Source organism: Ctenopharyngodon idella, chromosome 20 (genome assembly GCF_019924925.1).
Source record: "Ctenopharyngodon idella isolate HZGC_01 chromosome 20, HZGC01, whole genome shotgun sequence".
Lineage (NCBI taxonomy): Eukaryota > Metazoa > Chordata > Actinopteri > Cypriniformes > Xenocyprididae > Ctenopharyngodon > Ctenopharyngodon idella.
The window spans coordinates 10,387,302-10,409,308 of record NC_067239.1 but is presented as its reverse complement, the minus strand read 5'-3'; the positions used below and the strand labels follow the sequence as shown (position 1 = coordinate 10,409,308).

General features: G+C 37.1%; 1 protein-coding gene and 1 long non-coding RNA gene across 19 annotated transcripts in view; one reads left to right on the top strand and one right to left on the bottom strand.

Moving 5' to 3' along the window:
- nrxn3b (neurexin 3b) overlaps positions 1-22,007 on the bottom strand; it is a 375,053-nt gene that overhangs the window by 291,754 nt on the left and 61,292 nt on the right. The window lies entirely within an intron of this gene.
- The window catches only part of LOC127502744 (uncharacterized), a 92,111-nt gene that overhangs the window by 60,124 nt on the left and 9,980 nt on the right, over positions 1-22,007 (top strand). The gene's annotated exons all lie outside the window — the stretch shown is intronic.

Here is a 22,007-nt window from a genome sequence, read left to right as displayed (position 1 = left end):
GACTGATAGCAAAGCGATTACCAATTTCAGGCCGTTAACACACTATCCTTAAGATTCAGTGATGACCAAACCTCGAACAGGATAGTCTAAAGTAGTAAAGCATTGAAACATGAATGTGTTGTAGCAGCAATTCATGCGAAAGATGAATCTGTAGTCACTCTTACATAATTTATCATGTTCAGTCCAAACCATAGTCTTCCCACTTAGTGTCGCTGTAAAATATTACTTAAGGTCAAGAGGGCTGATGATGCTAGCATATTTTGTGAAGTCAAATTAAAATTCTACCAGCACGAGAGTCTGCAACCAATGCAATGCTACTTCAGGCTGGAAAAAGACATCACTGCCTACTGCAAAAACTCCTAAATTCAACTCTACAACATCAGACCAGTGGTGTTTATTTCCTCAAATAAATAAATAATCCTTGATAAGAAAAGCATAGGAGAAAATTATGTGCTTCCATGCAAGCAGTTCTTGGACTGGCAGGATAATCATCGCTCTGAACTTCGAAGACAGCATTACTGTTACAAATATTTGTGCACAGCATCTACTTCATGGTATCATCAGTGTAGCCTTTTTTTACTGCAACTGTCAAATTAAAAAGAGTTAAAAGCACATAACACACATACTTTGTTCCATTCTGCTCTGCTCCTCTAGCTGTTTTTGAATGCAAGAATGCATCTTGTGTGAACAGCTCCTTTCAACTCATTCAGTGCCGCCTGCTCTTGGTAAGAGTCATTTGGCGCACTGCCTGTGGTAGAAGTAGTAGAACTGGCTGACTCGCAAATATGAGTTTGAAATGCTCAGATGTTAAGAATAACCATGTAAACAACAAATGGAACATGCATTTACACTGGATTATGCAGAAGTCCATCTCATGCCACTGCATCAGACCAAACCTTCCCTGCAGCTTCTAGCTCTTCCTCTCTGACTGTCTCTGTCAACCCCCCCCCCACCCCATCACCCTCCCCCCTCCCCCCTCCCCCTCCTGGCCTTGATGGTAAAGCAGAGCTCCCTGGAGCATGACTGACAGTACTGAGAGCCAATCACTCATCTAGAACTGCGCACTGCCTTATTGGCCATTATCTCTGCTGTCAGCAGCAAGGCAGAGACGTGAGCGGTGTCTATCCTAGCAGCCCCTTTGTTTTTGTCCTGTCTCCTTCCATCCAAACACTTCCATTCACTGACAAGGACGCTACTAAAGCCAAATGCTGAAGCTCGTCGCCCTTTCATGTTTTAAATCTGTGACAAAAACCCCATATCATAGCTAACTTGCAGTGTGCATCAATCACATTACTTATTCTGGTGTGCGCTCTTGTGAGATATGCCGCTAAAACAAATTTTGCATTGGTTTGAAATAGCCGACCATTTGTAATCTGTGTGCAGTATGTTTGTGTTAATTGCCAGTAAAATAAAATATCTATTGAACACAAAACTGGCAAAACGTTTAGAATGGAGAAATCACAAATTAAAAATAATGGAGCTAGAGAAAAAAATGTGTTTTTTCTCCTATTCTTTAACTTGAGCGCTGTATTTTTAGAATGCTGTTTCCTGACGTGAGCGCAAAGGTCAAACACATAGGACGAATTCAGGTTGATTGGGACATTTTTTGTAATATTTGCATAGTAGCCTATATATTTGCGTAGTAGAATGCAAAAATGTGTTCTGTGCTCACTGATGCAGTCAACAACAGAACATTAAGATTGTTTATCATGTTGCTGAGAGGTTCTTGTGTTTCCACCAAAGTCCCTTTCAAGGTCTTTGGTTTCAACCAGATGTTCATACATGATGTACTATGTACAGCTCACTCAGGGGAGGAGCTAATGATTCTAAGCTATTAGGGCAGATTCCGTCACCAGTTTTGGGTGAGGCCTGTTACATTGTGACATCATAATATAGAAAATGCAAACGACTCATTTTGAGACACTGTTTATGATTTTTTGGGAATATAAAAAAAAGGAGTAGGTGGATTTCTACCATTATAGGATGGTTGTGTTGCTGACACATTTATGTTCAAACACCATGTAAAAGTGAATTTTACATAATAGGTCCTCTTTAAAAAAGATACAACATAATTTCTTGAATCAGTGTTTTATTTTTTTTTCCCTTCTTTTTTTTTTTATTTTTTTTTCCTGGATAAACTTCAAACTTCAAACATCACTTTTGTTTTTGTTAGAATTTTGCTGGATGTAAAGGATGCACATATAACCATATTGGTTATCTGCCGAAATCACATATGAATATATAAAAAGCTGGAAGGAATTACATTTTTTGTTCTCTGCTCTTGAACATAGGGGAAGAATTAAGAATTTAAAAGGGACCTATTTATGCAAAATGGACTTTTACATGGTGTTTGAACATAAATGTGTTGGCAGTGTGTGTACACAACCACCCTATAATGATAAAGATCCATTCACCCCTTTTTTTTTAATCCCAAAAAATCATAAGCATTGTCTCAGAACAAGCCGTTCACAGATTCTGTACAACGTGATGTCACTTTGTACAGGCCCCGCCAATGACTGTTAATGGACACTGCCGTAATAGCATAGGCCCCGCCCTGAGTGAGCTGTACACAGTCCGCCATTGTCTCGACGGCGGAGCAGCTGTAGTGACAAGAATGACTGGTGAACATAACAGTCTTCATTTATTCCTGACATCTGAGCCGCATAAGACGCAGTGGATTATTTTTATTTTTGAAAGGAATGCGCCACAGATCTAATGTGATTTCTGTCCCTGCTGTTTACATTCATGGTCATAACCAACTGTGTTTATGTGAACTTTGCGTGTTTTTGACAACCTTGTGTGCATTTGACAGTTTAAGCACAAAAAAACGTGAAAGAGAAGCCGTCTGACAGCCAGCTTTCTGTGTATGTGATGTGTGTGCTCAGAAAATGATAAATTATAAGTTTAAACTGATATAGCTTTAAAATGCATGCAGATAATAAACTTTCATGATGAAGAAGAACTGCAATGTCCCGTGATCGCGATATAGATGATAATCAAAAGCAAGCAGATGTCTTGTTAGTAGTTGGCAGAGTATCCGATTTTGGAGCTGTGAATGCAGGAAGCGCTATGCTGGATGGATAGGGGGTGGGGAGCTGCAGCTCATTTGCATTTAAAGACACATGCACGGAAACAGCATGTTTTTGCTAGCTCTCAAAAATGGGTATTTACAACATGGTATAATAAATGATCTGGAGGTATTTTGAGATGAAACTTCACAGACACATTCTGGCGACACCTGAGACTTAAATTACATCTTGTAAAAAGAGGCATAATAGGTCCCCTTTAAATAGTAGAATAGTATTTAAACTTATTAATCTAGTAATAAATATGATCAGAATGAAAAGCTTCAGTCCTGTAGTGCATGCTTGGCATAAATTGAAAAAAGGTTTTCTTCTCCCTCTTCCCTGTCTAAACAGTATGTGTTCTGAAACACAGACATGCTTGACAATAAATCAGTGGAATATTTATCACCTTAAAGCAAGCTGCCATGCTGGACAAGGTTAAAGGTTAACAGGTAAATGTGGGAACCACACAGAGAGGACTCAAATAAACTGCCAGACGGTAGGAAACACAGAGGGAGGGTGAACTATACTGTAGCTCAGACCCTAATGATGCTTTCAGTCTGAATATTAAGATGGTGTGTTTTTACATCAGAAAAGTAAATGCAATGAACCCAACAAGTGTTGCATCACTGAACTGCATCTTATTCTTGTGTGATAGCAAATATATACTAAATATTTAATTTTGTATCAGACAATGCGAGTTGTGCCTGTGCAAAAACTGGGTGGCCTGTTACTAAAGTATTCTAAGTGGTTCTTTGGTGGTGCATGTTTTAATGCAGTTGCTATGGTGTTTTGGTCACCAGGGGGTTGCTTACTGCAAAAGTATTATTTCAGAATCATACTTGACCTGACAACACAACAAAAAACAATAACTTAATGTTTTTATCAACAATATATATATATATTTTTTTTTTTTTTTTCACTAAAAGATGACAATATAAACCAGAAGAATTTGTAACAACAAGATCATACATCATAGCGAAACCATGTTTAGGTTTGCAAGGCATAAAGACGTGTACATCAGCAATGTACAAAGACATATCAAGACTGCAGTGTTTAGCATTTTATCTGCCAGGATATTTTTCCCAAAATTACCAAACCTAAGTATGATCTTCAGTAATAGTGATGATTCCCTTAGCAAACACCACTAATTATTACAAAAGCAGAAAGGGTGTTATGTAACATGCATGCTAGATGATTCAACAGGCTCAGTTTAACAGCATGTAATTGCAGGCCAGAAACAGGTTTGCTGTTGATTCAAAACTGTGTTCAAATTCATGTTGTAACATTCCTGCACACATGGGTGAGCAGAGCAAACAACAAACACCAACAACTAAAGCTCAGCAGACTCTTTCATGCTCACTTCAGGTTTCATTTTATTACAGCTGACGGTCTGAGAGTTAGTGACAGGGAAGGGGAAACAGTAAGGCCAGAATGTAGAAGAATGTTAAAGAGAGGAATCGTAAAAATCTACAGCTGTGTTTCCAAAGACAAATCGTAGCAGCTTTGAATCCAGCTGGAACTAGTTGTCGCCAATGGCCACAACACTGTGTGTGCGTGTGCATGTGTGCACGCTAATGCAGATGTGGAAACATGACAGTGGTGCTTCTCATTAAAAGATGAGAACTGAAGAGCTTGTGTGTGTGAGGAACACTTTTGGAACCAAATATACCCAAACGGATAGTAAAACCTGACATCAGCTACACTGGGGGGTCCTTAAACTGTCTCCAGGAACAATGCTTATTAAACATACTATATAATTTCTTAATGAGATGTAAAAATGAGTTTTAAACCATGTTGATGCAAATCTAAATTTTTGTTCTAACCAGCAAAATAATATTTTGTTTATAAATTGGTTTCTACAGTATTTCTACTGTGTTATGCTGGTTATCTTCAAACACTGTGAAATCTAATTAGCTTAAAATCCAGTCAACATAAATGTATGCTAAACATCAAATATGATTATTATGCTGCATGATATATTCTAGCTGAAATCTTATTGTGTGTTTTTAGGTGAATTATCCCTTTAAAGATCTCAGCTGCTAACTGAAAGTTCAGAGGTTCCCACACAAGGGGTGACCTTTGAATTGGTCATAATTCATCACTACTCAGAGCACCTGGACTCTTTATCCAAGGTTAATCATGGGGCCACCCTTTCAATCAGTGATGGTTAAAAAAAATGCATTCAGCCTTTTAATATATATTTTAATTTATTAGTATTATTGTTATGCCAATTTAAATGCCAATGTCACTTTATTTATACAACACAATTAAAAGAACTCATAACAGATTAAAGTTTTAAGATGTGATTTAAACTCAAAAGCAGTTTTTTTTTTTTTTTTTTTCATAAACATGTTTATTTAAGGTATTTATAGTTATCTTTATGATGACTATGACTAAAAAAGTGCTTTCGCAATTTCTGGGAATAAAAATGGTAATAAAATATGACAAGATCTCAGAGTTAAACTGTTTCAGAAAAAAATAATCTTAATTATTGACTCTTGACTCTTCTGTAGTTACATTGTGTACTATACTCTAATTCCGGCATAATAATCAAGGACCTTTGCTGCCGTACCATGGGTGCAGCAGGCGCAATGATATTACACAGCGCCTGTGACCCCCTGCTTGCACAGGGAGCGTGCCTTGCAACCATGGAGACATTTGTGAGAGACGCTGCATAATATCATTGCGCCTGCTGCACCCATGGTACGGCAGCAAAGTTCCTTCATTATTACGCCGGAATGAGAGTATAGTTCCAATCGCAACTTTTCATTTTCCGTCGGTCTTAGTACACGATGTAACTACAGAAGAGTCAAGTTTTAAATAGGAAAAATATTGAAACTCTTTGGTCATTTTTGAGCGAGATGCTAACGGTCTAATCAGATTCAATGAGCTATGTTAAGCTATGCTAAAAGTGGTACCGGAGATCGGCTGAATGGATTCGAAAATGGTAAAACTCAACTGGAGTTGGAAAATGAGCCTATTTTCAAAAAAAGTGGAGTGCTCCTTTAAACAGTAAAAAAAAAAAAAAAAAAAAAAAATCGAAATCGAAATAATGAATCGGTCAATCGTTCTGAAAAAAATTTGAGATTTAATTTTTTTGCCATATCGCCCAGCCCTAGTTATACAATATACTATACTGCCTACTATAGCACAAGCAGAGTACCTCTACTTTTCTTCACTACTTTTGTGGTTTGTATTGTACAAATGAAAAGTCAAAGTGCAGTGTTTGTGATTTCTGGCATCACACAAAAATATTAGCATTTAGTATTCATTTCACATACACAAGCGATTGCAACAATGATTTGATGTATATGGAGGTACACACACAGCTGTTCTCAGGTCAGAGTGCTGGAGGACTGGCACGCTGTTCACACGTGACTCTGCCCTCTTATTTCCAAGGGGCAAATGGCAAATGAGGAGTGGGCTGTATCTGCCCCCATGTTTCTGAAAAGGGCGCAGTGACCTCCGGGCTCTACAAAGGCAGAAGAGCCCTGCATTGTGTGGCGTCTCTCTCTCTCATCTAGGTTTCTAAATTTAGAGGAGTATACGAAAATAAAGAGTAGTGTGCAGCAGATTTAGAGAAGATCCTACAAGACTTTTGCTTGGCCCTCTTGTTCAATACATGCTGTTTCACTCATGCTTTATCTTATAGAGCTTTTATTTATTTATTTATTTATTTATTTATTTAGTTAGTTAGTTAGTTAGTTAGTTAGTCATATATGTATGTATGCATGAATAATAAAAGGTGAACTGTGTAATTTCTGCGCCGCTAACCAAAAGTAATCACTGATTCAGAAAGGTTTCCCAAACACTTCCCCATCTGGTCAGACAAACACATCTGCCCCAAACACATGCCATTTGCTATTGTTGTGCTGGGGTGTTCTAATGCTCAAACAAACAGAAGAACTTTTTTGGAAATAAGTAGATGACTTTTCATTGACAAAAAAGGCGGTGTCTCATTTTTAAAAGCATACAGTATAGAGAGCATACAGAAAAGCACATTGAAGAAATCGACTGTTATTTCTCTTGAGGTGTAAATAACTATAATTCCTGTCTTACTTTAGAATATAAGGGCTGCTTTTCTGAAAACAGTCAGCCTAAATGATGTATGCAGCCGGCAAATGCAACCTCTAGAAGCCACAGCCTTCAAAATGAGACAGCAAAAGTAATTTAATACTGAAATGTTTTAATTATGCTTCACTTTTAAATGGGACCTAATTGCCGCTTTTACAAGATGTAATATAAGTCTCAGGTGTCTGTGAAGTTTCAGCTCAAAATACCCCACAGATCATTTATTATAGCATGTTGTAAATGGCCATTTTTGAGTGGAAGGAAAAACTTAAGTTATGTAAATGTGAGTTCCGCAAACAGTTGGGGAATCCTGAAATCCTGAGATTTCAGGATTTCCCATTCAAGTAGATAGGACTTGGTCTTGGATGTCCAAAATAGGCACTTAAACGGTTAGTTTACTGAAAAATAGAAATTGTGTCATCATTTACTCACCCTCGTGTTGTTCAAAACCCATAAGACTTTATTTTATCTTCGGAACACAAATACATTTTCAATGAAATCTGAGATGTCTCTCCAGTCTCAAGTCTATTCACCCAACATTCTGAGACTTTAAAACGTTCATAAAGAAATTGTAAAATAAATCCATATGAATCGAGCAGTTTAATCCAAGTCTTCAGAAGAGACGCAAATGCTTTATATGATGAACAGATTTAATATAAACACTGATCAGCAAACAATATTTACATCATTCAATTTTGGTAAACAGAAGCTCGAGTATGCTTGCTTGATGCGCGAGAACCAATGAGGTTCATTCTCGTGTTTTACGCCAGCACTTTAGAGCTTCTGCGAGAACCAATGAGGTTTGTTCATGCATGTCAAGCAAGTACAGTTGAACTTCTGTTTATGTTCAATGATCAAATAAATATATGCGAGTGGTATGAAGTGGATGTGGAGCAGCTAGCAGAGTCATGTGATTTTGCTGTAAGGTTGGGAGGCCAAGAAGGTTTTCTTGAAAGCCGGAGCGCATCTGTTTTTCCATTTCCATTTGAGGTTCCATTGTCTTTGAACACAAGTGCCTATGTAGACTGTATAGTCAGTAAGCTTGCACATTACATGTACACTGTAAGAGTACCAGTGCCTTTTCTGTTAAGTTTATGGACATTTCTCTTAACCTTAAACACAACCCAGTGAAATGTGTATTTCAAAATATAAGAAAAATACCTATGAAAAAAATAATAATAATAATTAAATCATATTAACACAGTACATTGTGCACAGGCCTTTCTTATGCCTGTTTCACACTGGATGTGCAATCAGTGCTGAGACAGTACAGAAGCTGTGCATTTGCAGACCGGGAGCAGCACGCGCCCACTGTGCTTTCACACTGGCAACGTTTGTCACGCACAGCTGAACTGCAGCTAGTGTGTACTGCAAATAAAGAAGAGTATCGTACATTCTGTCACATTTTCCGGTGTTCTCCTCCGACCACTGTCTGCCATGTGCTTTGATTTATGATGGGCAGCGTACTCTGCAGCAATGTGACTGTGTTCCTCTCTGTCCCACACACATATGCATATAACATGCTGTATATAGTTAGTTTACATGATAAAAGTAATCTTAAAGTAAAGAAATGCCTCTAGATTTAATCATTTAAACAGGCCTTTGAAGTTTGGGCAAAAACTCCTGGCAGTGATGTTTTCTTGTATTTTATTGATTTTTTTCACAGCGCTGAATGTCATATGGTGATCATGTTAATTGGGTCAGTTTTGATCAAGAATAATGCACTGTGGCTTTAATTCAGCGTGAGCAGCGCAGCAAAAATAGATTCGACGCCGAAACAATCGCGGCACTGCCGCTTCTGCTCTGGTCCTGCGACGCCCTGCCATGCCGGAAAAAATACTCTCTGTTTACATGTGTGGTGTAAAACCGGCCTTAGAGTGTAGATTTTGGAACACAGACAGTGTAATCAACGGTGTCAAAACTGGCACAGTGTCTAATGGTACCATACTGGATTTGTGAGCTACAAAACACTTTTCAGTGAATAACAGTATAAACTAAATTTTGGTCGATTCTTCACAAAAAATGTCTTCAAAAAAATTGTTTTATGATACTTTTATTGTGTTATTTTTTAACTTGACAGCACCAATCCCCACCCACTTTTATAATATGGAAAAGAGCAGGCAATTTTTTTTTTTTTTTTTTTGAATTTCTTCAGAATTCAACAGAATGACATGAGGGTGGGTAACGATGACAGAAATGTAATTTGTGTGTGTGTGTGTGTGTGTGTGTGTGTGTGTGTGTAGTATTCCTTAAAAACTGTTTTAGAGTTCAGTTTGAAAGACTGCAGGATATCTCATCAAATGTCATTTCAACTGGCTGAAAGAGGAAATATAGCTACAACACTTCTCACCAACACATGCACACCCAATTACACACAAAGAAAGAGAGAGCTCTGGAGAACTGTGCACTGAGACACACTGAAAGATAATAATGAAGTCCAGCAAAAAAGTAGTAGTGTGTGACCTCAATGCTAAGTATATGACCTCAAGAAAACCTCCACACAAACACAGACAATGCCAACAGCTGTTGGTAGCTCACAGGGTGAGTCCTTCTGACAGCAGAGTTAACATATAGACAGGAGTTTGAGAAAATGCCACTTCTTGTTACAGTACAGCAGCAGAGCACAGAGGAAGTGAACAGCTCATTATTCCACAGCAGAATTTCCATTCAAAATCCATCTTTGGACGCAGAGAACCATTGAGTGATTTAGAGCCACTGCACGCTGCTAAGGTCACATTTTATGATCAACCAGCTCCATTTATGTCCTATTTAATATCATTACATGCTTTATGTAGAAGCTAAAAATGGAGACTGAGTTATAAAGTCGCTGACATTTGGCTGATTTAAAGACAATATGAAATGACATTCACAACACGTTTTACATTATGGCATTATTTTACAGTAGATGTTTCACCAGTGACTGATTTTTGGAGGCTCTTAACAGCGTGAAATGGACTTACATTTTCCCGGTCTGTTGCCAAGGGGATCTAGGCATTTACAGCTCATTTTAATTAAAATATTATTTAAATAAATATTGGGAATTTTTATTCTTACATTATGCTGATGAATTGTCTACATTTTAGTGTACATTAATGCACAATTGATGTGTACAATTGTGTACATACATTGTAGTACATCATGCTAATGAATTGTGAACTGTAGGTCCAGGCACATTAGCCTTTGATAATAACTAGGGCCAAAAGTAGGTTTGTCCACTGGTTTCCATTCCTAGTGAGTCTGAGAATGGCTGAAAGTTTTCCTTTCATCTTTCACATAATCGTCTACTATGACACATGTTCAGGTTTGCCAAGTTCCTTCTCAGAGAAGGATAAAGAGAAAGCCAAGAGTTCTCCGTGCAGAGTGCTACTGACATCTACTTGTCTCACAAGGGGCCTCTCTCACTATATTTTATTGATAAACCAAGGAGAGAATATAGATCCAGTGGATCATGCACCATAAAAGCCTTTAACAAACTGTCTGGAGAAAACCTTTCTTTCTAAAGTTCTAAACTGAAAACTTCCTCGGTAGGTTTCACAATGTTGTATTTTGGATATGGAGTGTCCTTAGTGAAAACTAGTTTAGTCTCCGTCCCTTTATCACACTGAGCCAATACAAGATATTCCAGAGCCTGTTTATTTCCATCATGGTCTTAATCTGAGTGTTTGCCTGAACAAACAGACTGAGGAAATGCCTCAAAGGAGGAGAGACAAAGAGGGAAAAAAGTCAAATATTTGTTAATCAGCAAACTTGAAACATTCAGATGAATATTCCCATCAGCCCCAGAGGCCCGCTGCCTTTTTCTCTTTCCTCTGAATCACACTCTCTCTGGTTCATTTTCTACCCCAGCTTCAAAAACGGGTCTGTTGAAAGGAGAAAACAGAATGGATAAAACGCACAATGTGCAGTTTTGAGCATACCCAGAAACCTATTCTGTTTTATCTCTTTGCTCTGCTAGGGGGAAATTGGAGCACTGGGACTAGGAGGTGAGTTATAGTGATGAGGATTTGAGCAATACGGTAATAAATCTTCGACATGTTGAGCGGTACTACAGTATATGTGTGGACTATGGTCTATATATATATTCACTGTCGTTTGGATTTTAATAGGCAAATACTTATTATAATATTATTATTAATAATTATTATTTTTCTAGCATGTTACATGTTTGGCAACGGTTCTTTTAACCCTGATGGAGTGTGTAGCTTTTCATTTCTTAAACAACCATGTATTAAGATGTATCATGGCCATATTCCAGGATGACAATGTCAAGATTCATCAGGCTCAAATTGTGAAAGAATTGTTGGGAGGGAGCATGAAGAATCTTTTCACACATGGATTGGCACTGACCTTAACCTCAGTGTAAGTTTTTGAGATGTGCTGGAGGAGACTTTACAGAGTGCTCACCTCTTGCATTGTCAATACAAGGTCTTGACCAAAAAATTATGCACTTCTCGATGGAAATAAATGTTGTGATGTTATTTCCATCAAGAGGTGCATCAATTTTTGGTCAAGATCTTGTATTGACAATACAAGAGGTGAGCACTCTGTCTACTGAAGCACATCCCAAAGACTTTCAATGAAATGAAGGTCTGGACTCAGAGGTGCCAATTGAAAATGATTCTTCATGCTCTCTGAACCATTCTTTCACAATTTTAATCCTGGTGAATCTTGACAATGGCCGGGCAGTGTATATATTTAACATTTTTATTTACTCTCTCTCTCTCTCTCTCTCTTTTTTTTTTTTTTTTTTTGAGGATAAGTGGAAGTCACATAAGCATCTACAGTTCCTAATCTGCAAAGCTTCTCCCAAGTGGCCAATGTATTTGCTCCAAAATGGCAATGAGTTTGATTTGATGATCAGATGACCTTTAAAATCAACAACAAAAGACATACAAAGTGTTCTCTCCTCCCTTTAAAAGCTGATAAGCCTATTAGCTATTTGGTTAGTTTCTGGGTAGAATCAGTTAAGAACAACTGTTTTAAACTTTCTACTTTTCCCTTGTTTTCCTGGAGGACGAATCTTCATTAGAGATGCTCTCACGTCAGCATTTCAATCATCTCTAATCCTGCTTAGTGCCCCCACAGCATCAGTCAGGGGACGAGGGAGGAGGATATCTCCATGGAACAGCCTAACACAATTTTGTGCAAAATGTGCATTAGCAATATAAGTGCTGAAATGTGTGGAGTAATGCGTTATTTGTACATGTCCACACGTCGGCCGGGCATCTTGCAAAAACAGCATTGACAGCACAGCTGTTGATCATTTAGCAAATGTTTCCAGGTGAGAACCAAGCTGAGAACTGACCTGGATTCAGCAGTGCTGCTTAAGGCAAGGCATGTGTTTTATGTAAAACGCCACCTTTCCTGTGTCCCAGGCACTGCGGTTATCACTGCGTACTGCACTGGTGTTTACTCTGTTGGCAAGCTGCCAGAGTATTAACGGAAGGAACCATTTGCCTCTGGCCCTGCGTAACACCCCCGTCCCTTTCATTTCCAATTTTACAAAACTGATGTATGTGAAGTTGTTTCCTCCAGCACATGCATAATTAAAGCTACAAAATGCATACAGATTTACAAACGAAAAAATTTAAAAGCTAGCAACTGACTCCATGCTAGCATGCCAGATACAGGTACAGTCAGGTGTACATAATGAGAGTAGACTATTGTGACCTCTTTTGTTCCAGTCCACATACTGTTTCCCATAATCTTAAAAAAAAAAAAAAAAAAAAAAACTATTGTTGCGTGAATACGCAGTGTTGATATGCAATGCTGTAGTTGAGAACAGCTCATTTGAGCCCAGGCTGAAATCTGAGCAGGTTGAGTCTGAGTCAAAGTAGAGACCAGAAGAGGGTTAAGTCCGAGACAAAACAGACCTAAAGAGGGTGGAGTCTAAAACAAGATTAAATGCTCCCAAGTCCATGACAAGACCAAGACCAAGAAAATATGGTCTTGGACTCAGGCTCAAGACAGACTTTAATCTCAAGTACTGCAACACTGCTTCCCTGTTGAACAGTATGCAAAAAGCAGTATGTCAAATGAGTAGGATGTCTAAATTCTCAGTATTCATGATATACTAGGCTAACAATACCCAAATTGCATACCGCTGAGATTCTGAAGAGTGGAATGAGTGGACTCTTTGCTATCTCATGAGGCCATGGGAAATCAGAAGCCATCAGAATCAAAAAGCTTAAAAAATAAAAATTGCAGAGAATTGTGACTCAATTATATATATTTTTCTAAGTGCTATGGGTAGCGAAAGCATTTTGCAATTGTTTTTGTACATCATACAGTAGGTCAAAGATCAATGCCAAGATTACGGATGTAGAATATCTGGGAATGTATTTATAGCACTACATGTCAAAAGAATTGTACTTTATCAACAGTGAAGAAGTAAGTTTATCATGGAATTCAGTACATGCTCTCAAAATATGGGAAGTTGGCTGTAGCCTATGTGTGCTAGGAAGGAGGTCATCCAGCCGAGCTGCAGTGAGATTAACATAGGAATAACAATCTTCATGGGATTAAGAACATGAGAGGCCCAGACCTCTACTTTTTTAATGCACACCCCACAAAACACTCAAACAGACTATGAATGCTGGCTGGTGGACAGGGAAGTGGAGGACTGTTAGGACTGTGGTCAAGTGATTACTGTGTACGGCACTGATGAGCACTGGGACAGGATTCACAGTGTAATCGGATGGGGTGAGAGGGGGATGAAGTAGGAGAGGATGGGAGTGATGGGGGTTGGGTGTGGGGATCAAGCAGATGGAGAGGAGAGATCAAGAAAAGAGGATTACACCACGTCAAACCATCATTGGACACAGAATCAAACTGCAGTCACTAGAAAGTACATCCACACCCCATATTTATCTAAAGCACCACTGCTGCAGGAGGAGGAATCTTATTCAGGCCAGTGCAGCCCTTAGAGGAAGTCCATCTTCCTCCTGTGAGTGAGAGAGGCTACGCAAAGCTAAATGCAGCTAAACGCCAAGTAAAACCCTCTTAGACAAGCACTCCATTTAGCTGTTTTTAAAGCATAAAACACCTCCTAAGAAAAAACATTCAAGCGCAGTCTGAGAAGCCCAAAATCAGTGTAATTATAGATGACTTTCGCACGTTTTGACGACTGACGACACCATTCATGCAATTCACCACTGGTTTTGAAAATATGTACATTAGTTTTGCGGTTCTTAAGTTCAAACTGGGGATGTACTGCATAAATCTCCATCTTGCGGGCTACTTCTGAAAGCTAGCTTGTGTAGGATACTGCAGACTTCCACAATTTGGCATGTTTTACTTTAACTACAGCATCGCTCCATAACTGCAATCCAGGCATTTGATTACACCGTACATATGGATGCATTACTATGCACTAAAATGGTACAACTATACAGAATCTCCAGAACTAGAATCTCCAGAACTCTCTAATTCAGCACCAAGGACAGCGGCATTGCTCTGGCAATGCCTCCATGGCTCAGCACCCTGGACGGTTCCCCTGTTAAGCACCTGATGTACTTACATCCTTACAAAATCTTACTCATTGCAGATGAGAGCAAGGCTGATCTCATATATGCTTTAAGTCAATACCGAAGAGCTCTGAACATATAGGTGCTAAATAGGAATTGCATTCCTTGTAACCCAATATTGAGTTTCCATTATGTTCGATGTTATAAAACAGACATTTCTGAAGTGCTTTACTTAGTATGTTCTACCTACATGACTGCCTTTGATGGCATGCCAGTGTGGAAGCGACTCAGTCTCATCAGATAATTAGTGAGTGCTCTGGAAAGCCTTCCCAGCTGTGATGCAGCAAAATGGAGGGAGAGCATTTAATCCATCTGTTGTAGGAGGTTCCTAATGAAAACGACACAGCTTTCCATTTAGACAGAAAGTGAATGAGCGAAGGGGGGGGGTTGGGGTGCTGAGAGAAAGGCTTTTTCCTCCATGTCAGGAACACTTCCAACACATGATGTCAGATGCTTTATAGACACACTAAACTGCACTTATCTCACCACAAGGCATACAATTTTTATGGCTTTTCCCTCTTTATTGGAAAGATGCAGAAGAGAAAATTATTGGAGAGAAAGCAGAAAAACGAAAAGAGGATACATATTCAAATCTGTGTCAACCATATAAAGAACATAATTTACTGCACTAGCTTAGCCTGGTTGTGACATAAAGGCGCACCAAGTTAAAACTTATGCACTACTAAATATTTCTGTGTTGTAGCATTAAACTTGAAACTTAACTGTACACTAAATTTTTAAGAAAACCTCTGATCAGGAGTAACCGTTGGAATAAAACAGCAGATTTATTGAATTGTATCAATAAACTCATCATTTACTCAACAAAATTCATTATTTTGGACATATATGATGATATTTGCATTTATATATATATATATATTTTTTTTTTAAAGAGAGAACATTTTGCGAAAAAATTACTTATCAGCTTTTCAACACAAACCTGACTAAACAGTGCACCTCGGTGTGCATGTCAGATAAAATCAATCCTAATAAATAAATGTCAATGAAAGCTTATTAGTTACATGAAGCAAAAAGTTAGAACCAACCAATAACAGGATAAACTGAAATTCATTGTGTGTCAACAGAACTTCTGCTCATGAATTTGAAGGTTGTTAGTGAATCATTGAAGACAAACATCATATTAGGCAACTATGTATTACTTTAAGAGTTTATGACTAACTAGCTACATTTGTCTTAAAGGGATAGCTCACCCATGAGTTTAAATTTTACCCTCAAGTTGTTCCAAACCTGTATGAATTTCTTTTTTCTGCTGAACACAAAAGAAGATATTTTGAAAAATATGGGTAACCGAATAGTTGATGGACCCCACTGACTTCTATAGTATTGAAAAGAATACTATGGAAGTCAATGGGGTCCATCAATTGTTTGGTTACCGACATTTTTCAAAATATATTTTTTGTGTTTAGCAGAAAAAAAGAATGTATTTTTTAAATGATTAACACCTTGTTGTCAGAGTTAGTATTGTGGCTTTATGTATGGTCAGACAATTGCATATGTCGTTATGTCATATTTTCCAAAATCAAGCTCAAATGGAGTTTTTCACGAGCGAATGTTGGAGATTTATGTTTTGTTCGTCATTAGAACAGTCGCATCTGAGGCAGCAAGTGCATCGCATTAAGTTTTTATCAACTTGCATGTTACAAAGGTTAATGTAGCTATGTGGGTGCTCGTTTAATATATTTGGTAAAAAAAGTCTGTATTATAAAATTGTTTTCGGAACAGTAATGTTACAGAAGGACCGCTTGAACAGAAACGTTAAAATACTAATTATGCTTAGAGTGAACCGAATGTTCTTTTTTTTTTCATTTTTTTTTTCATTTCAGCTCTGGTACAACCTAGTTAGTTACAACCTAGATAGTAGATACTAAGCCCCTAGTCTGGACTTTACGTTCCAATTAAAATAAGAACTTATAAACGGCTAGAGCAACCCAACCCAGAGGTCTAAATACAACGTGTTAATAGCAAAATCTACTTTATTGTATTCTGCCCTTCTTGTAGATTCACATGGCTGCAGCTAAATTTGGATGTCAGTTCACCTTTTAGTGCTTAATCCTGTTCTGTACACACAATTTACGGGAGCGACAACTGCATTCTACAGCTGAATTAACTGCCGACAAAAAGAAAATCACAGGGAAAGAGGAACAAGTCTTGACTCATTCGCACATTTTGACAGAGGTCTGTCTCTCTCCACAGTTGTGATCGAGGATGTAAAGAGACAGTGTTGCAAGATCATAAGAAAAAACAGCAAACAAAATGAGCCTAAACTTAAACAAGTACAAATGTTGTATTTTGGAATAAAGACCAAAATATGGCGACCTGCAACTGACCAGTTTATTAACTCTCATTATTAACTCTCAAGTGGCTAGCTTCCACTTGAGAAAAGATGTGTCCTCTTTTCATTTTTCTGCTTTCTCTTCTGCATCTTTCCAATAAAAAGGGAAAAGCCATAAAAGTCCAAAAAGACGGTTAAAATAAGTGGACTTGGCAACAATGCAAGAGAGTGATTTGCAAGTAAGACTTCCAAACATAAACAAGCACCTCTGTCAGCGATGGTTAAGTTAAAATAGCAGGACATAATGAGTCTGTGGTTGCTAATATTACTTAGTCAAAATTATCGGATACCAAACGGGTTAAACTTTGGGAAACAATTGATGCAAAAATTTTGCTATGGTTACAACTATGTAAATTATAGCAGTTTTCGGAATGAAACGTGTTCCGTACACACACAGAACAATAATTTAAGGGAATTCATCCCCGCATTTAAATGGCGTTGTCACTCCTGAAACTTTACAGTGCATACATGTGTGATTTAAATCGATTTAAAACCATAAATAAACAGAACTGTTTAGCAGACGAGTGATTAAAATCAAAGAAATTCAAAAATTCAAAAAATTATTTATTTATCTGAAATAGAAAGCTTTCGTAACATTATCATTACCGTTCAAAAATTTGGGGTCAGTAAGATTTTTTTTTTTTTTGAAAGAAATGAAAGAAATTAATACTTTTATTCAGCAAGGATGCATTAAATTGATTAAAAGTGACAATATAGACATTTATAATGTTGCAAAAGCTTTATATTTCAGATAAATGCTGTTATTTTGAACTTTCTATTTATTAAAAAAAAAAAAACAGTTTTCAACATTGATAATAATAAATGTTTCTTGAGCAGCAAATTGGCATATTAGAATGATTTCTGAAGGATCATGTGACACTGAAGACTGGAGTAATGATGCTGAAAATTCAGCTTTGCCAACACAGAAATAAATTGCATTTTAAAATATATTCTAATAGAAAACAGTTATTTTAAATTGTAAAAATATTTCACAGTATTACTGTTTTTGCTGTATTTTGAATCAAATAAATGAAGCCATGTTGAGCAAAAAAATACTTCTTTTAAAAACATTAAAAAGAATCTTAAAGTTCAATATATATATATATATATATATATATATATTTTTTTTTTTTTTTTTTTTTTTTCTACATTTGGCAGATTTTGGATCCTACTTTGACCCTACTACTTGACCTGCTACTCATTTACATTACAAAGATTAGAGGCCGCTTTAAGATTTGACCCTTAAACAGTCTTAAGATAAAACAGGCTTAATGTACGATCATCAAACTGAAATCAGATCAATCGGTGCATACAGATGAGTCTTGCAGAAAGCACTGCTTCTCTGATATGGGCGCAGTGCTGGTACAGAAGATGAATGACAGAGTGCTAATGTGTTCTGGCACTGAAGCATTGCTTGGGGTTTGGAGCAATGAAACTCCTCTCATCATGCAGCCAGATCCACTGATGAAGGTTTGACTGGGCATCACGTCACATATCCCTGCTGACAGCAAAATCATGAATTTATGATTGTATGCTAAGCTAGCGAACCAGTGTGCTACCACACTGAGACATAAAAGAGTCTGATGATGTTTTGATCATGATAATGATTCTCCATCCATCCATCCTTACATATTCAATTATTTACCTCCTTGGAAAAAAGATAAAAAATAATGGAATGCTTATTTTGATATATCATGCATCATGTGTCATGCCCTCAATACGTTATGCCTGTTCGGAAAGACACCTGCAAAAACATGATGTAAATGGCACAGTGGGAGGGGAAAAAAGCAGGCACCCAAAAGAAAATATGTTAGTGAAAATTATCTTTCTATATTTTTTTCTAATATTTATATTTAGTATTTTAATTTGCACTTAATTTGCACTGCTAAGTTTTCAAATGCCTAAATTACTTAAACTTAAATCTACATTCATTCTGCAGTGATGTTCGATACTAATGCTGAAATATTGGCTTCATCTTCTCAAATAATCACAAAAAAATTGGTACTGGTTACTCAAATATGACCTTGAGTTAAATCTACTGATACATTCTGCATATGTGCATTTATTTCTATTCAATTCAGCGAAACACACTTCCAAGCACATTAATGTCCAGTATTTTGCATAGATGATATATGCACAATTTGAAACCAACTTAAAAACAATCAAGGTTTTATTGGGCAATCCACTTCCTTAGACAGTCAGCAAGCAGTATGTTGAAATATGTGGAATGTAATTTGGTTTAAGCAATCTGAAATGAATTATGCCTTTGTCAGAATAAGGGCGACATTTCCTTTTGTCTAAATTTATAGTGTTGAGAAGGGGGAATAAATGCTCCTTGCTGATTAGACTTGGCACTGGCCACTTCAGGTGCCATCAGATAAAGTCACACTTCATTCACATTAGCTGTGTGTGTGTGTGTGTGTGTGTGTGTGTGTGTGTGTGTGTGTGTGTGTGTGTGTGTGCGTGTGTGTGTGTGTGTACGTTTTTGTGATTTATGAGGACACATTTGTATAATGACAAGGGTATTACACTGGTATTATGACGTAAACATGAAAATGAGGACATTTCATGAGTCCTCATATTTAAAATAGCTTTAAAAACAATGTTTTGATAAAAATGTAAAAATGCAGAATGTTTTCTGTGATGGGTAGGTTTAGGAGTAGGGGTAGTGTAGGCGGATAGAATGTACAGTTTGTACAGTATAAAAACCATTATGCCTATGGAATGTCCTCACTTTGATAGCAAAACAAACCTCCATGTGTGTGTGTGTGTGTGTGTGTGTGTGTGTGTGTGTGTGTGTGTGTGTGTGTGTGTGTGTGTGTGTGTGTGTGCGCATGTACAGATTTGACAATGCTTGTGAGGTCCAAAATGTCCTTTTCTAATATAGTAAAACCTGCTGAACACGGATTTGGGAGCCGGACCTCACTAGCTACATTTACATGCACACCTTTTGTTTCAATCGGAGTGATGAATCCGACTGTAGTGTTTACATGAATGCTAAATAAAGTGATTGGGTTGATGTGTGTATTTATATGACACAAGCTTCTAATAAGAATTGATTTCTTGACATGCACACACTGCACGAATATACAGAGTTTCCTGCTGTTAGCACATACTATTCTCCTACATTGCTTCTTTTCCTTGTTTTAACGAGCAGACTTAATATTTATCTATTTCGGGTCCTGATTAGGAAACGACGAGCATATGAACTGTTGTGCTATGCTGCTTATATTTATTAATCAGTAAAAACACCCCCTCCCACGCCCCAAAGTAATGTGTCTGTGGATGAGAGTATGAAGTGAGGACTAACGGGTAGTAGAATTTTAAAATAACAAGACAGTCATTTTATTATTTAGCAACAAATGCAGCTCTGTCCGTGCATCATACATTATTACGCTATTTCTATGTCATTGCACATGTGCAGTCCTTTCCAGTTTCGGTTTTCAATCCGATCAAGTGTTTACATGTCCTCTCATTTCAATAACGTACCACCTACACTAAATCCTAAACCTAACTGATAATTTTAACAAAACCAAACGCAGAGGTGGGTAGTAACGAAGTACATATTTTTTTTGAAAATTTGTACTTTTTAGAGTAGATTTAAATGTGGGTACTTTTACTTTAACTTGAGTACATTTCTAATGAAAAATCTGTACTTTAACTTCGCTACGTTGGGTGACGTTCCTCTTGTTACTTTATTTTAATGCAGTACTGTACATGTTAAGAAATGCATCAGTTATTCCAAGCGCGCTGTCTCTTTTTTCATGAACGATGCCCCATTCACAAATGAATCACTCTTTTGAGTCGATTCTGTTCAAAGTTGGCAAAACTGTCTAAATTGGTTTGCGAATCAGTTTGAATGATTTGTTCAGTTCCCTGCACGCACTGAATCATCTGAAGCAGTTTCTCACTTTCTGGTTGGATAAAGTGGCAGTGGACCTACAGTCAATTAAAAGCAAATCAGCAAATGCATCCTATTTGCCAGCAATGATCTTTATCTTTATTAGTTAATATTAGTTAATAAAGATATTAGTTAAACTGCATATGCTGTCTGTGAACAATTCCACAGGTATCGATTTCATTTGATTTCAATTCATAGCCTACAGCCAATAGCCTGCATTTTACAACCAAACAGATTATTACGCCACAATAACAAAGTATGTACCATTTTTTTTTTTTTTTTACCTTTTTTTGACATATATCTTAATTTATACATTAAATAAGCTACCTTTGTTCAGACAGTATGAATTTAATGCCTTTGCGTAGACACAGTTAACCAGTTTACACGCACCTGTAGAAATATACATTTGATTACATTTTGGAGAACAGACGGAAGAAGATCCGTCAATGTATTGATCATTGTGTTCAGATGTTCAGCGGTTATGAGCGCGAGCACATGTAAAGAGTTTTCTCTCTTTCTTCTTTCATATGTAGATGTATACGTTATTATTATACAAAGCAAAGGACATGCAATGATATTCAGGCTACAGATGCCAGAAATAGCTAATGCTTCTCTCTTCTGTGTTTGTTGCAAAGATATCTAATTATGATAATAATAATAATAATAATAATAATAATAATTAAAATATCTATCTAAATAATAATATGCTATTGTATTGTTGTGTGTGTGTGTGTGTGTGTATATATATATATATATATATATATATATATATATATATATATATATATATAACAAAGTAACTAGTAACTAGCTAGTTTTTTCATTGGATATTTTTTTTTACTCTTACTCTAGTAACTATTAAGATTATTACTTTCACTTTTAATTTGAGTAAATACTTCTATAAGTACTTGTACTTTTACTTGAGTACAGTTTTTGGATAGTCTACCTCTGAGCAAACGTGAGATAAAAATACATTTTCTGAAGCAACCATGCCATTTTCATGTTTCATGGTACTCAAACCCAGGCACTCTGCACTGCAAGTGTAATGATCAACCAGGTGAGCTACTGAGCAAGTCTGCTACATCAGA